The 14,204-nt window shown below is 38.5% G+C and overlaps 1 long non-coding RNA gene across 5 annotated transcripts in view; it reads right to left on the reverse strand.

Annotated features, from left to right (window-relative positions):
* Nucleotides 1–14,204, reverse strand: part of LOC147912917 (uncharacterized) — a 54,159-nt gene that overhangs the window by 24,967 nt on the left and 14,988 nt on the right. For 4 of the 5 annotated variants that reach the window (XR_015549601.1, XR_015549603.1, XR_015549602.1 and 1 more), the window contains one exon: nucleotides 11,674–11,721. This is a non-coding gene — a long non-coding RNA (uncharacterized LOC147912917). The remainder of the gene's footprint in view (nucleotides 1–11,673; nucleotides 11,722–14,204) is intronic. The other variant, XR_015549605.1, reaches the window with a different exon arrangement.

A 14,204-nucleotide genomic window follows, 5' to 3' on the forward strand; every position in this document is an offset into this window, starting at 1 on the left:
TATTGCTACAGTGATCAAGACAGCACTGTATTGGCAGATCAATGGAACAGAATAGAAAATCCAGAAATAGAGCTACACAAATATGACCAAGTGACTTTCAATAAATGTGCAAAGGCCATTCCATGGAGGGAGAATAGTCTTTATAACAAATGGTGCTGGAGAAATTCAACATTTATGAAAAACAAAATGAACCTTGATCTAAAATTCATACCTTACACAAAAATCAACTCAAAATGAATCACAGACTTAAATGAAAAATGTAAAACTATAAAACATCTAGTAAAGAATGTAGGAAAATACCTTTGGCATCCAGGATAGGCAAAGGGTTCCTAGCCATGGCAACAAAAGCTTGATCCATAAAGGGAATAATTGATAAATTGGGCCTCATCAAAATTAAAAACTTTTGCTGTGAAAGACTCTTTTAAGTTGGTGAAAACATAAGCTATAGACTAGAAGAAAGTATTCACAAAACATATCAAAGTACTCGTACATAGAATTTGAAAGAACTCTTGAAACTCAACAGTAAAAAATCAAACAATCCAATTAGAAATTGGACAAAAGACACGAACAGACATTTTACCAATGAAGATATACAGATGGCAAATAAGCACATGAAAAGATTTTCAACTTGATTAGTCATCAGGAAAATGCAAATTTAAACCACAATAAGGTATCTATCAGAACCATGTATCTATCAGAACGTCTAAAATAAAAAATTGTGATGGCACTAAATCCTGGCGTGCTTGCAGAGAATCTGGGTCTCACATACACTGCTGGTGGGAATGTAAAATGGTACAGCCACATTGCCAGTTTCTTAAAAAAACTAAACATGCTATTACTAGATTAACCAGCAATTGCACTCTTCAGCATTTATCCCAGGGAAATGGAAAGTTATGTTTAAAACCTGTACAAAAATATTCATAGCACCTTTATCCATAATAGCCAAGTACTATAATTAACCCAAATGCCCTTCAACAGTTTAAGCTGTGATACGTTCATACAATAAAGTACTACTGAATAATAAAAGGGAATGAACTGTTTATACAACAACAACTTGGATGAATCTGCTGAGTGAAAAAAGTCAATCCCATACATACTGTATGATTCCATTTGTATAACATTTAAAAATGACAAAATTATAAAAATGGAGAACAGATTAGTGGTTTCCAGGGGCAAGGGAGGTGGAGGGAAGAATATGGCTAGAGCTATAAGAGAGGAGCACAAGGAATGCTTGTGAAAAAACTGTTGTGTATCTTGACTGGTTTGTGGTTACAAAATCTACATGTGATGAAATTGCATTGAATTAACTACTATCACACACAAGCACATGTAAAACCGATGAAATCCCAATACAGTCAGCAGATTGTATCAATGTCAATGTCATGGTTGTGTGGTTGTACTACACTTATGCAGATGTCACTACTGGGGAAACTGGGTGAAGGATATATAAGATTGCTCTGTATTATTTCTTAAAACTGCATGTGAATGCACAATTATCTCAAAATATGATAGTTAGAGGTTCCCATTATTAGAACTTCTTTGGATGTTGACAACTTTCCAAGTGGTTTGACAAATCACAATTCCTCAACGGAGTCTCCGTTTGAAGATGCTATCTGTTACAGTTAACTTGGAAGGGGTCTTGCTTCCATTGGCCAGAAAAGTTAGAAAGACCTGGTGATCCTCAAGTACCTGAGAAATGAATCTAGTGATTCCTAGGTCACAGTGGTGTGTCATTGTGTGAGATTTTCACTTGAGAATGAAACCCAGCAAGAACAATTATTGGCCAGGATGAGGGCTTCTAGTGTGTTTTATCTGGGTGATTTCAAGTGGGAAAAGCTTTACTGTACTCCATCAGTGCCTGTGCTGTGGGAGGCACAGTTAGCCTCTATGACCATCTCATGTAACATATACATATTATAATCAGGACCAAGGAGAATAGAGCATTCCCTTAGTGGTGTGAATAAAGTGATCAGTAAAACTTGTAAACCTCAGAATAATCTGGGGGATAATGCTTTAATTGTCATAATTAAAACCTATCTGGAAAGCCTCACCATCTTGCAAATACACTAAGGTTGAGAGACAAATGATAAGCCTGGAATGTGGAACTACGATGTTGAAGAGGCAGGGAAATGGGCAAGGGAGTCTACTTCAAGTGGGAGTAGAGACTAAGTGAATATTAGTGACAACGTTTTTTAATTGATGTTTTAATAGTTTATAACATTGTGAAATTTTGGGTTGTACGTTTTTGTTTGTCCATCACCATATATATGTCTCCCTTCACCCCTTGTGTCCACCCCCTACCCCCATTGCCCCTGGTAACCACAATACAGATTTCTCTGTCCATGTGTTGGTTTATATTCCACATATGAGTGAGATCATACAGTGTTTGTCTTTCTCTTTCTGGCTTATTTCACTTAACATAATACCCTCCAGGCCCATCCATGTTGTTGCAAATGGGACAATTTTGTCTTTTTTTATGGCTGAGTAGTATTCCATTGTATATATATACCACATTTTCTTAATCCAGTCGTCAGTCGAGGGACACTTGGGTTGCTTCCACTTCTGGGCTATGGTGAATAATGCTGCAATTAACATAGGGGTGCATAAGCCTCTTTGGATTGTTGATTTCAGGTTCGTTGGATAGATTCCCAGTAGTGGGATGGCTGGGTCATAGGGCATCTCTATTTTTAATTCTTTGAGGAATCTCCATACTGTTTTCCATAGAGGCTGCACCAGTTTGCATTCCCACCAGCTGTGTATGACGGTTCCTGTTTCTCCACATCCTCTCCAACATTTGTTGTTTTTTGTCTTGGTGATTATAGCCATTCTAACGGGTGTGAGGTGATATCTTAGTGTTGTTTTGATTTGCATTTCCCTGATGATTAGTGATGTTGAACATCTTTTCATGTGCCTATTGGCCATCTGTATAACTTCTTTGGAGGAGTGTCTGTTCATTTCCTCTACCCATTTTTTGATCGGGTTGTTTGTTTTTTTGTTGTTCAGTTGTGTGAGTTCTTTATATATTATGGAGATTAGGCCCTTGTCAGATATATGTTTTGCAAATATTTTCTCCCAGCTGGTGGGTTGTCTGTTCATCTTGATTCTGGTTTCGTTTGTCTTGTAGAAGCTCTTTAATCTGATAAAGTCCCACTTGCTTATTTTTCCTTTAGTTTCCCTAGTCTGGCTAGGCATGTCATCCGAAAAGATTCCTTTATGACCAATGTCAAATAGTGTGTTGCCTATATTTTCTTCTATGAGTTTTATAGTTTCAGGTCTCACCTTCAGGTCTTTGATCCATTTTGAATTAATTTTTGTGAATGGCGATAGCAGATGGTCCACTTTCATTCTTTTGCATGAAAGTGGGGCTGTCCAGTTTTCCCAACACCATTTATTGAAGAGAATTTCCTTTCTCCATTGTATGTTCTTAGCTCCTTTGTCAAAAATTAGCTGTTCATATATGTGTGGTTTTATTTCTGGGCTTTCAGTTCTGTTCCATTGATCTGTGTGTCTGTTTTTGTACCAGTACCATGCTGTTTTGATTACTATTGCTTTGTAGTATGTTTTGAAGTCAGGGATTGTGATGCCTCCAGCTTTGTTCTTTTTTCTTAGGATTGCTTTAGCTATTCGGGGTCTTTTGTTGCCCCATATGAATTTTAGTATTCTTTCTTCTATTTCCGTGAAGAATGTCATTGGGATTCTGATTGGGATTGCATTGAATCTGTAGATTGCTTTAGGTAACACAGACATTTTAACTATGTTTATTCTTCCAATCCATGTGCATGGGATGTCTTTCCATTTCTTTATGTCATCATTGATTTCTTTCAATAATGTCTTGTAGTTTTCCTTGTATAGGTCTTTCACCTCCTTGGTAAGATTTATTCCTAGATATTTTATTCTTTTTGATGCAATTGTAAATGGTATTATCTTTTTGAGCTCTCTTTCTCTTAGTTCGTCATTAGCATACAGAAATGCAACTGATTTTTGTAGACTGATTTTGTACCCTGTGACTTTGCTGTAGTTGTTGATTATTTCTAATAGTTTTCCAACGGATTCTTTAGGGTTTTCTATATTTAAAATCATGTCATCTGCAAATAGTGAGAGTTTCACTTCTTTGTTGCCTATTTGGATTCCTTTTATTCCTTTTTCTTGCCTAATTGCTCTGGCCAAAACCTCCAGTACGATGTTGAACAGGAGTGGTGAGAGTGGGCAGCCCTGCCTCATTCCTGTTCTCACAGGAATGGCTTTCAGTCTTTCCCCATTGAGTATGATGTTGGCTGTGGGTTTGTCATTAATAGCCTTTATTATGTTGAGGTACTTTCCTTCTATTCCCATTTTATTGAGAGTTTTTATCATAAATGGATGTTGTATCTTGTCAAATGCCTTCTCTGCATCTATTGAGATGACCATGTTGTTTTTATTCTTTGTTTTGTTGATGTGGTGTATCACGTTGATTGATTTGCGGATGTTGAACCATCCCTGCGTCCCTGGTATAAATCCTACTTGATCATGGTGTATGATCTTTTTAATGTATTGCTGTATTCGGTTTGCCAATATTTTGTTGAGGATTTTTGCATCTATGTTCATCAGTGATATTGGCCTGTGATTTTCCTTCTTTGTATTGTCTTTGGCTTTGGTATCAGGGTGATGTTGGCCTCATAGGATGATTTAGGAAGTGTTCCATCTTCCTCTATTTTTTGGAATAGTTTGAGAAGGATGGGTATTAAATCTTCTTTGAATGTTTGGTAAAATTCACCGGAGAAGCCATCTGGTCCTGGACTTTTATTTTTTGCGAGGTTTTTGATTACTACTTCAATCTCTTTACTTGTGATTGGTCTATTCAGATTCTCTATTTCTTGGTTCAGTTTTGGGAGGTTGTATGAGTCTAAGAATTTATCCATTTCTTCTAGATTGTCCAATTTGTTGGCATATAATTTCTCATAATATTCTCTTATAATCCTTTGTATTTCCGTGGTATCCATTGTAATTTCTCCTCTTTTATTTCTAATTTTATTTACTTGAGCCTTTTCTCTTTTTTTCTTAGTAAGTCTGGCTAAGGGTTTGTCAATTTTGTTTATCTTCTCAAAGAACCAACTCTTTGTTTCATTAATCCTTTCTACTGTTTTTTTTTTTTTTGGCCTCAATTTCATTTATTTCTGCTCTGATTTTTATTATTTCTCTCCTTCTGCTGACTTTGGGCTTTGTTTGTTCTTCTTTTCCTAGTCCTGTTAGGTGTAATTTAAAGTTGCTTATTTGGGCTTTTTCTTGTTTGTTAAGGCGGGCTTGTATCACTATGAGTTTCTCTCTCAGGACCGCTTTTGCTGCATCCCATATGGTTTGATATGGCATATTTTCATTTTCATTTGTTTCCAGATAGTTTTTGATTTCTCCTTTAATTTCATCAATGATCCATTGGTTGTTCAGTAGCATGTTGTTTAATCTCCACATTTTTGTCACTTTCCCAGTTTTTTTTTTCGTGGTTGATTTCCAGTGTCATAGCATTATGGTCTGAAAAGATGCTTGTTATGATTTCAATCTTCTTAAATTTATTGAGGCTTGCTTTGTTTCCCAACATATGGTCTATCCTTGAGAATGTTCCATGCACACTTGAGAAGAATGTGTAGTCAGCTGTTTTTGGATGGAGTGCTCTGTATATGTCTACTAGGTCCATCTTGTCCAGTTTTTCATTTAAGTCCAGTATTTATTGACTTTTTGTCAGGATGATCTATACATTGATGTAAGTGGGGTATTAAGATCCCCTACTATTATTGTGTTGTTGTTAATGCCTCCTTTTAGGTTTGTTAATAGTTGCTTTATGCACTTTGGTGCTCTTATGTTGGGTGCATATATATTTATAAGTGATATGTCTTCTTGGTGGAGTGTCCCTTTTATCATTATATATTTCCCTTCTTTGTCTCTCTTAACTTGTTTTATCTTGAAGTCTACTTTGTCTGATATGAGTATGGCAACACCTGCTTTCTTTTTTTTGCCATTAGCTTGGAGTATTGTCCTCCATCCTTTCACTCTGAGCATGTGCTTGTCTTTAGAGCTGAGATGTGTTTCCTAGAGGCAGCATATTGTTGGGTCTTGCTTTTTAATCCATCCTGCCACTCTGTATCTTTTGATTGGAGAGTTCAATCCATTTACATTTAGGGTAATTATTGATATATGAGGGCTTAATGTTGCTGTTTTGTCACTTATTTTCCGGTTCTTTTGCATTTCCTTTGTTTCTTGTGCCATTTGTTTTAGACTGCCAATTTAGTTTGGTTGTTCTGTCTTATGACTCTTCTAGTTTTCTCTTTGTTTATCATATGTGATTTTGTTTTGATTATTTGTTTAGTGGTTACCTTGAGGTTTGTAGAAAAAATCTTGTGTATGAGATAGTCCATTATCTGATGGCCTCTTATTTCCTTATACTAAGTCAATTCAATCACTTTCCTCTTCCCCTTCTAAGTCATTCTTGTTATACCTTATTCTATCTTGTGGTGTGGGTGTGCGTTTACAGTGATGAGGTTATATTTATTTTTGGTGAATTCCTTCCTTTGATCTTTGATTTTGGTATTTAAGTGGTTGCTAACCTATTCCGGTAAAGATCTACTATTTTTCTGATTTTGTCTACCTATTTTTCTCCTTGCTCCAAGCTTTGTGTTCCCTTTCTCTTCTTTTTTCCAGGCCTGAGGGCCTTCTTGATTATTTCTTGTAGTGGGGGTCTTGTGGCTATGAACTCCCTTAGCTTTTGTTTATCTGGGAAAGTTACTATTTCTCTATCATATTTAAAGGATATTTTTGCTGGATAGAGTATTCTTGGCTGAAAGTTTTTGTCTTTCAGTATTTTGACTATATCATTCCATTCTCTCCTAGCCTGTAAAGTTTCTGTTGAGAAATCCGCTGAGAGCCTGATGGGAGTTCCTTTGTACGTTATTTTTTGTTTTTGTCTAGCTGCCCTTAATATTGTTTCTTTGTTATTGATTTTAGCCAGCCTTACCACTACATGTCGTGGACTGGGCCTTTGCCTGTTGACGTATTTAGGCAACCTATTGGCTTCACACACTGGTATTTCCTGCTCCTTCCCCAGATTTTGGAAGTTCTCAGCGATTATATCCTTGAATAGGCTCTCTGTTCCTCTTTCCCTCTCTTCTCCCTCAGGAATACCTCTAATTCTTATGTTACATTTCCTAATAGAGTTAGATATTTCTCAGAGACTTTCTTCATTTCTTTTTAGTCTTAGTTCTCTCTCCTCTCCATCTGGAGCATATCTGTATTCCTATCCTCTATAATGCTAATTCTTTCCTCCATATTGTCAGCTCTGTTCTTTAAAGATTCCAGATTCTCCTTTATCTCCTCCATTGTGTTCTTCATCTCCATCAGTACTGATTGGTTTTTCTTTATGATTTCAATCTCTTTTGTGAAGAAACTCCTAATCTCATTGAATTGTCTGTCTGTGTTATCTTGTACTTCGTTGAGTTTTTTTTATGATAGCTATTTTGAAATCTCTGTTGTTTAGGTTATTGTTATGAGAGGTTCGGGGATTCGATTGGAGATGTAAAAGACACTTTCCATTCCAAACAAATGGACTGAAGGTATATTTTATTATATAGAGGATAGTAAAGGCGATAGTCTGCAAACAGATCCGAATAGGTCAAATATTAAGAGGGAAAAAACATCAGCCCGACTGGAAAGGGAAAACATCCACATCGGCTGAAGAGAAATGACACAAATCAACCGGAAAGAGAAACACCAGGTTGACCGAAAAGAGAACACATCAAATCAATTACTTCATATCAAATCAATTACTTCACATCAAATCAGTTACTCACAACATCCACGCCCCACTGCCGGGAGAGCCCTGTCAATCGACACGGCTGGGCAAGGATCACACGTCCTGGGCAAGGTGTCCCTTCCACAGGTGGAATTCTCACTAGGGCTCAGTTTCCAGCAGTTTTTATACCATCAGTAATTTTCAGAGTAAGCAATTACGGAGTTTGCAGAGCAAGCATTTAGTGTTTCCATGCACAAAATGGCTATCAGTGGCGTACGTGCACTGAGCCCCCTGGCTAATGTCCCAGCCCAGTAGTTGTGTACGTGCATTGTTCTCTTTGGTTATCGTCTCAGCCCGGCACAGATGGCCAGGCCATTCCGGGCTACGACGCTCCAAGAGCCTTGAAATGTTACAACTTGCAACTCTCTCCGTGGGAGAAAGGCCAGTTCCCGGGAAAAGGCCAGTTCCCACCACACAGAAAGCAGCTTTATATTTCTTTTTTGTGCTGGTGGCTGTAGGTCAATGGAGCGGCCAAACATGGCTGTACTCATGTCAAGACAGTTATGAATTTCTTTGTCTTCAGGGTTGGTTTCTGGGTGCTTGTCATTTTCCTCTGGTCTGGTGATTTCATGTACCTTTGCACTGTGGTTCCTGTATTGGCTTTGTTTTTCCTCATCCTGGAAATAACTGGTTGCAGTTTCCACCCGCTGCCACTGTGTGGTGGTTAAGGGCTGTGTAATATCAGCCCCCTGCGCTCTGCCCCGGCTGTTCGCTGCAATCTGCCAGCCGCTTGGTCTGGTCTGGTCGGGTCGGCTGAGCTGCAGTGTCCGGCATGCAGGGAGGGGGGCTCTCTCTTTTGCCCGCTGGGTCCCTGGCATGGGGGGCTTCTCGAGAAGTTTGCCCCTCATTATCCACTCTCCTGGGGTTCTCAGATGTTGATGGTACCCCTGTGGCAGTGAATTGAGTCCTCTGTGTGGGAGTTTCCCACTGGCTGAGACAGCCCGAAGAGCTACAGTTTCCCCACAGAGGGCCGCCCCTCCCCCCACTCTGGGAGCCATGCAGACTGGGATCGCTGATCTGATGGGGAGGGAGAGGAGTTCTCCTTACCTCTCCCCACGTCCTCCGGGGGCCCAGCACATTCCACTCTCAGATGTGTGGCAGTGTGGATCTCTCCGATCTTGCTTTTCGCTGTCTAGGAGACTGTTGTTGGTCTGTGACTGTTCCTTTTGTTGTATCTTATTGGAGGAAGAGTTTACGGGAAAGCTCACTCCACCATGACGCTGATGTCACTCTCTAGTGGCAACTTTATAAGTCAGAGGATGTCTCTGTTTCATTTCAGTTATGTGACAGTGCAGAATAGGGTATATTCTGCTTTTTGACCAGAAATGGAGCTACAGACACAGAGTTACCTTTGTATTGTAAAATTATACATCTTTGCCCTTTGCCACATGACTTTTCAGTTCCTCCAACAACAGGCTATTTCCCCACTTCACTGTTACTGGGCTTGAACATGTGACTTGCTTTGACCTCTGGAATGTTAGTGGATGTACATGAGCAGTGACCTTAAATGTCCTTGTATGGTTTGGCTTAGCTCCGGTGCTCAAGCCAGTCTCCATGGAAAGAATGTGCCTTGGGAAACCAGTTTTCAGAATGGGATGAACAGTCAGAAGAAAATGAGACACATGGAACATATCTAAACCCAACCAGCAGCCTGGAGCCTGAAGCCCCAGCCTACACCAGCTGAGTAATAGCCAACCTGTACAAGGAGCAATTTAATGGAGATTAGGATTTTTTTATGCAGCATTAATGTAGAAATAGTTAACTAATGAATAACTAGAAAATCTAGAAATTCAATATGTATTTCCATCTCAACCATAGAATTATTTAATAGAGTTTTAAAAAGCTTTATTGAGGTAAAATTGCACATGAATTATATAATTTGATACACCTGTGAAATCACTGCTGCAATCAAGATAGTGAACATACCCATCACTGCCAAATGTTTCCTGTGTCTTTTATAATCTTGTTCTGCTCCTCTCTGTGCCACTTTCCCTCAGGCAATTACCAGTCTGCTTTCTATCACTATAGAGGAGTTTGTATTTTCCTAGAATTTTATATAAATGAACTCATACAGTATGTACTTTTAGATAAGAAATAAGTAAAAGAAGAAGTTTCTTTTACTCAGCATAATTATTTTGAAATTTATCCATGTTGTTTAGTGTGTCAGTTGTTCATTCCCTTTTATTGTTGAGTAGTATTCCATTGTTAAGATACGCCACAATTTGTTTATCCATTTACCAGTTGATGGACATTTGAGTTCTATCGAGTTTCTGGCTATTACAAATAAAGCTGCTATGAACAGTTGTGGACAGATCTTTGTCTGGACCCATGCTTTCATTTCTCTTGAGTATATATCTAGGAGTGGAGTATTTTGAGGTTAACTGGGGAAATGTTTATAGGGAAAAGATAATAGGTAACTAATATTAATAATCAAAAGTATGATAACTTGAGGTAGGGCTATGACAATGAATGTCTTTATTTATGTCTCATAGGAGAAGATGTACTTAAGAATGAAGTGACATCATGTTTTTCTCTCAAAAGAATCATGCACACATATCAATCAAATATGTTAAATGGGAAGAATGAACGATCGTCAAATCAAGTGGAGTTTATATGGCATTCATGTATTTTTACATTTCTGCATGTTTGAAAATGTTCATAAAGTAGGTTGGAATAATATGGAATACCTAGTCTTAAGTTCAACAAAAAGTTGTAAAAACTTCTAATAAAATGTTTTAAAATTTAATGTGAAACATATGAAAAGACCTAAATAAAACAGCTATTAAAACACAATATTAGGGCTGGCCCCGTGGCTTAGCGGTTAAGTGCGCGCACTCCGCTACTGGCGGCCCAGGTTTGGATCCCGGGCACGCACCGATGCACCACTTCTCCGGCCATGCTGAGGCTGCGTCCCACATACAGCAACTAGAAGGATGTGCAACTATGACAGACAACTATATACTGAGGCTTTGGGGAAAAAATAAGGAAGGAAGGATTGGCAATAGATGTTAGCTCAGAGCTGGTCTTCCTCAGCAAAAAGAGGAGGATTAGCACGGATGTTAGCTCAGGGCTGATCTTCCTCACAAAAAAAAAAAAAAGAGTACATGCTATCAAGAAAATAAAATTGAAAAAAAAAACTTAAAAAAAACACAATATTATAAATATGTTAAAATTTCCAATTAATTTGTAGATTTTATGTAAACCAATAAAAATGAACTGAGTTTTGGTTTTCATATAATTTCACTAGATGATTCTAAATTTCACATGGAAGCAGAAGAGTCCAAGAAGTAAGACAATCTTAAAAATAAAGAACAAGTTTAGAAGATTTGATATTCTGTATACTAAGATAGTATATAGCAAAGATGGATAAACTAGGACAGAGTAAGGTTATCACAGGTTTAGGCCAAGAACACAATACACAGCTCATAAATAAACCTAAATGAATATATACACTTGATATATAGCAGCTCATAAATAAACCTAAATAAATATATACATTTGATAAATGAATATATATACTTGATGTATATGATGATATTGCTTATCAGTAGGAAACAGTTTTCTCAGTAAATTGTGTTAGGGTCCATATGGAAAAAAGAAAACTAGAACTTTATCAGTCTATATACAGGAAAAGACTCCAGGGATATTAATTATATTAATATGAAAGATAATAGGTGATAATAGTGGTATCCTTATATGTATCATGCAGAGAGGGATTTCTTAAATAATAAACAAAAAACAACAGCCAACAAGAAATTGATATATTTGACTACATTAAATAGAAAACGCCTGTTTTAAATACGATCTTCAGCCCTAAAGACAAATCTTGGTGTCACATTACATCCACCACAGCTTACCCTTGTACCTTTGGGAACAGCTCTTCCAGGATTCTGGGGCCTCTTTTCCTAGAGGAAATACAAAATAGGAACATTTGTGGGATAATCAATACTCCAGCCACTGCAGCTAGTCTGAGGGTCACAAATGATAATCAACATTCACCTAATCTACAGTACTTTTCTTTCTAGGTTTCCCTCTGATGGATTGGGCAGGTTATCTAGTGATATAACCCAGACTCTTATTTCCTAGAGGTCTAAACCCTTGTGCTTCATGCCTTTCTCAGGTAATGGCTGCTTTACTTGTCCGTTTAGCAACAAAATGGGGCAAAAGTATACTAAGACACATCCAGGTATATCACCTGGGTGGCAAACATATTCTATCCTTCCCCAATTGTGTAATAGCAGTCATATCTTCTTCTAATAATCAGAATAATTTCTTTTCTTGCCTGCTTGTACTTGGCACAAATATCCTCAAGTGCCTGGAAAACAGTCATAAATTATAGTCCAATGGTCTCTTGCTCTGGCCATTGGTGGAAGCATTCTGTTTTGCAAATCAAGACCTCTAAATCCTCAGTGTCCAGAGATTTTGGGGTAACACAACTTCCCCAAGTGGTTCACTGAGCAATGGTAAGTGAGGCCACTCCTGATTGCTACTCTTGGTTTCCAGACCCATGATTCTACCTACTGGTGAAAGGGTACCATAATACGGTCATAGATTTAGAGTATATATGCACTGGGGAGACTGGTGCCTTATCCTTACTTTCTGAGCTGGCACTTCAGCTGGGCCTCCTCCTGGCCACTATATCAGTTTGGTACTTTTGGTACCAGCGGATCCCAAGGTTATATGGTTACTTCCATAACACCTTTGCTATAAAGTGCTTCCCGTGCAGTAATGCAACATTATGTGGGATCTGTGTCAGTGAATCAAACACTCGGTAATCTTTCTTATAGGTAGCATGGGTAGAAAAGACAAACCAATAATTGAAATGTTGCCTATCTCAGTCAAAACGAATCACTGTCCTTCCTAGCTGGAAGGGATTTAATGTGGTCTATTGACAATAAAGAATTGGTTGGGCTTCTTGAGGGTTGGAGATACTGCTTGCTGAGCTTTGATTTCTAATATTGGCAGTTTGGAAAATCAGAATGACAGTAGTTTTGTCAGTCTTGTTAAGCAAGATCCCATGCTGTTGGGCCTATAGTAGCCTCCCTCTGCCCCCATGTCTACTCTACTAATGTGCTCATTTTTCTAGCACAGGGGTGGATGTTGACAGAAGATGAGCCCAACTTGTAGAGCAATTCTGTCTATTTATTTAGTGCCACTTCCATAATAGATGCCCTCTGGTGGACTTTAATGTGATAAAAGATATTCACACTTAGGGTTACTTCCATAGGTCCATCTTCATGCCTTTAACCAAGAACTTTTTTCCCTGATCTTCTCCCCACTTCTAGGTCTCTGACCAAATCAAGCTATCTGATACTTCTCCTGGATTCTTATATATTCTAATCTTGAGTCCTTCTCTTTACTCACAAAGTGCATGACAAGGTACACCACCCACATCTCTGGGCTTTGGAGGACTTTTCCTCACTGCTGTCTTTCAAGAAACTCCATGAATAGGGCTGTACAGATGCCACAGCCCAGTTATGGCTTGCCTCTGAAATAGTGAATCAACTCATCTATGAGCTGTGGTTGGCTTTTCCTGTTCTCCATCAGCTAGTCATAAGAGACCTTCCATGCAGCCAAAGTCGTGTATTGAATTAGAGGTGCTTGTGCAGGAATGTTGGATGACACATGGTCTCTGCCACTTGCTCGTGCAACTTGTTGTGTCAGCCCTGCTCATGAGTGATCCTGGATACATTTCTACCTTATCACGGATTGTTGTGGGCCTGCCTGACCTTATGACTTAGTAGGTCTGAAAATACCTAACTCATTATGGGAATCCTAGTCACATGATCACTTGGTTGATCATGGTCATGTTTGCTGTCTCTTGCATGTTTTTCAAAAGTTGTATAGTTCTTCTCTGAAGACAGCATGGACATGCTCCAGAACCTTGGAGGTCTACCTTGCATGTCTCCTGTGGAGTCTCCCCATTTGTGGAATATGCTGCATCCAGAATCCAAAGAGGCCAACAAGGAATTATGCTTTTTCATGATGAGAGGTGCAAGATGCAATAATTTGTCCTTTATTCCAGAGGGAATGTTCTGGAATGCCTCAGACTACTATGTCCCCGAATATTATCATTGCTGTGGTGATACTTTAATCTTCATAATATTTATCTCGCACCAACTGTTGTGTTGTGTTTTACCAAATCCTTCAAGCTGGTTACCATCTCTTGTTAATTCAGTCTTATTCACATGATTTCAGTCATGTCGTGAACCAGTATGAAGTCTATGGGATTTCCAGCTGGTTCAGATCTCTTTGAAATATATTATGACAGAAGGAAGGTGAGATAACTTAATCCCAACAAAATTAAGCAAGAATAAAAATGTGTAGTGGCCATACTAAGTGAATGTGGACTGTTTGTGATCCTGCTTTCTGACATGGATGGACAATA

This window comes from Ceratotherium simum, chromosome 33, assembly GCF_057802395.1.
Source record: "Ceratotherium simum simum isolate JZ-2026a chromosome 33, ASM5780239v1, whole genome shotgun sequence".
Taxonomy (NCBI): domain Eukaryota; kingdom Metazoa; phylum Chordata; class Mammalia; order Perissodactyla; family Rhinocerotidae; genus Ceratotherium; species Ceratotherium simum.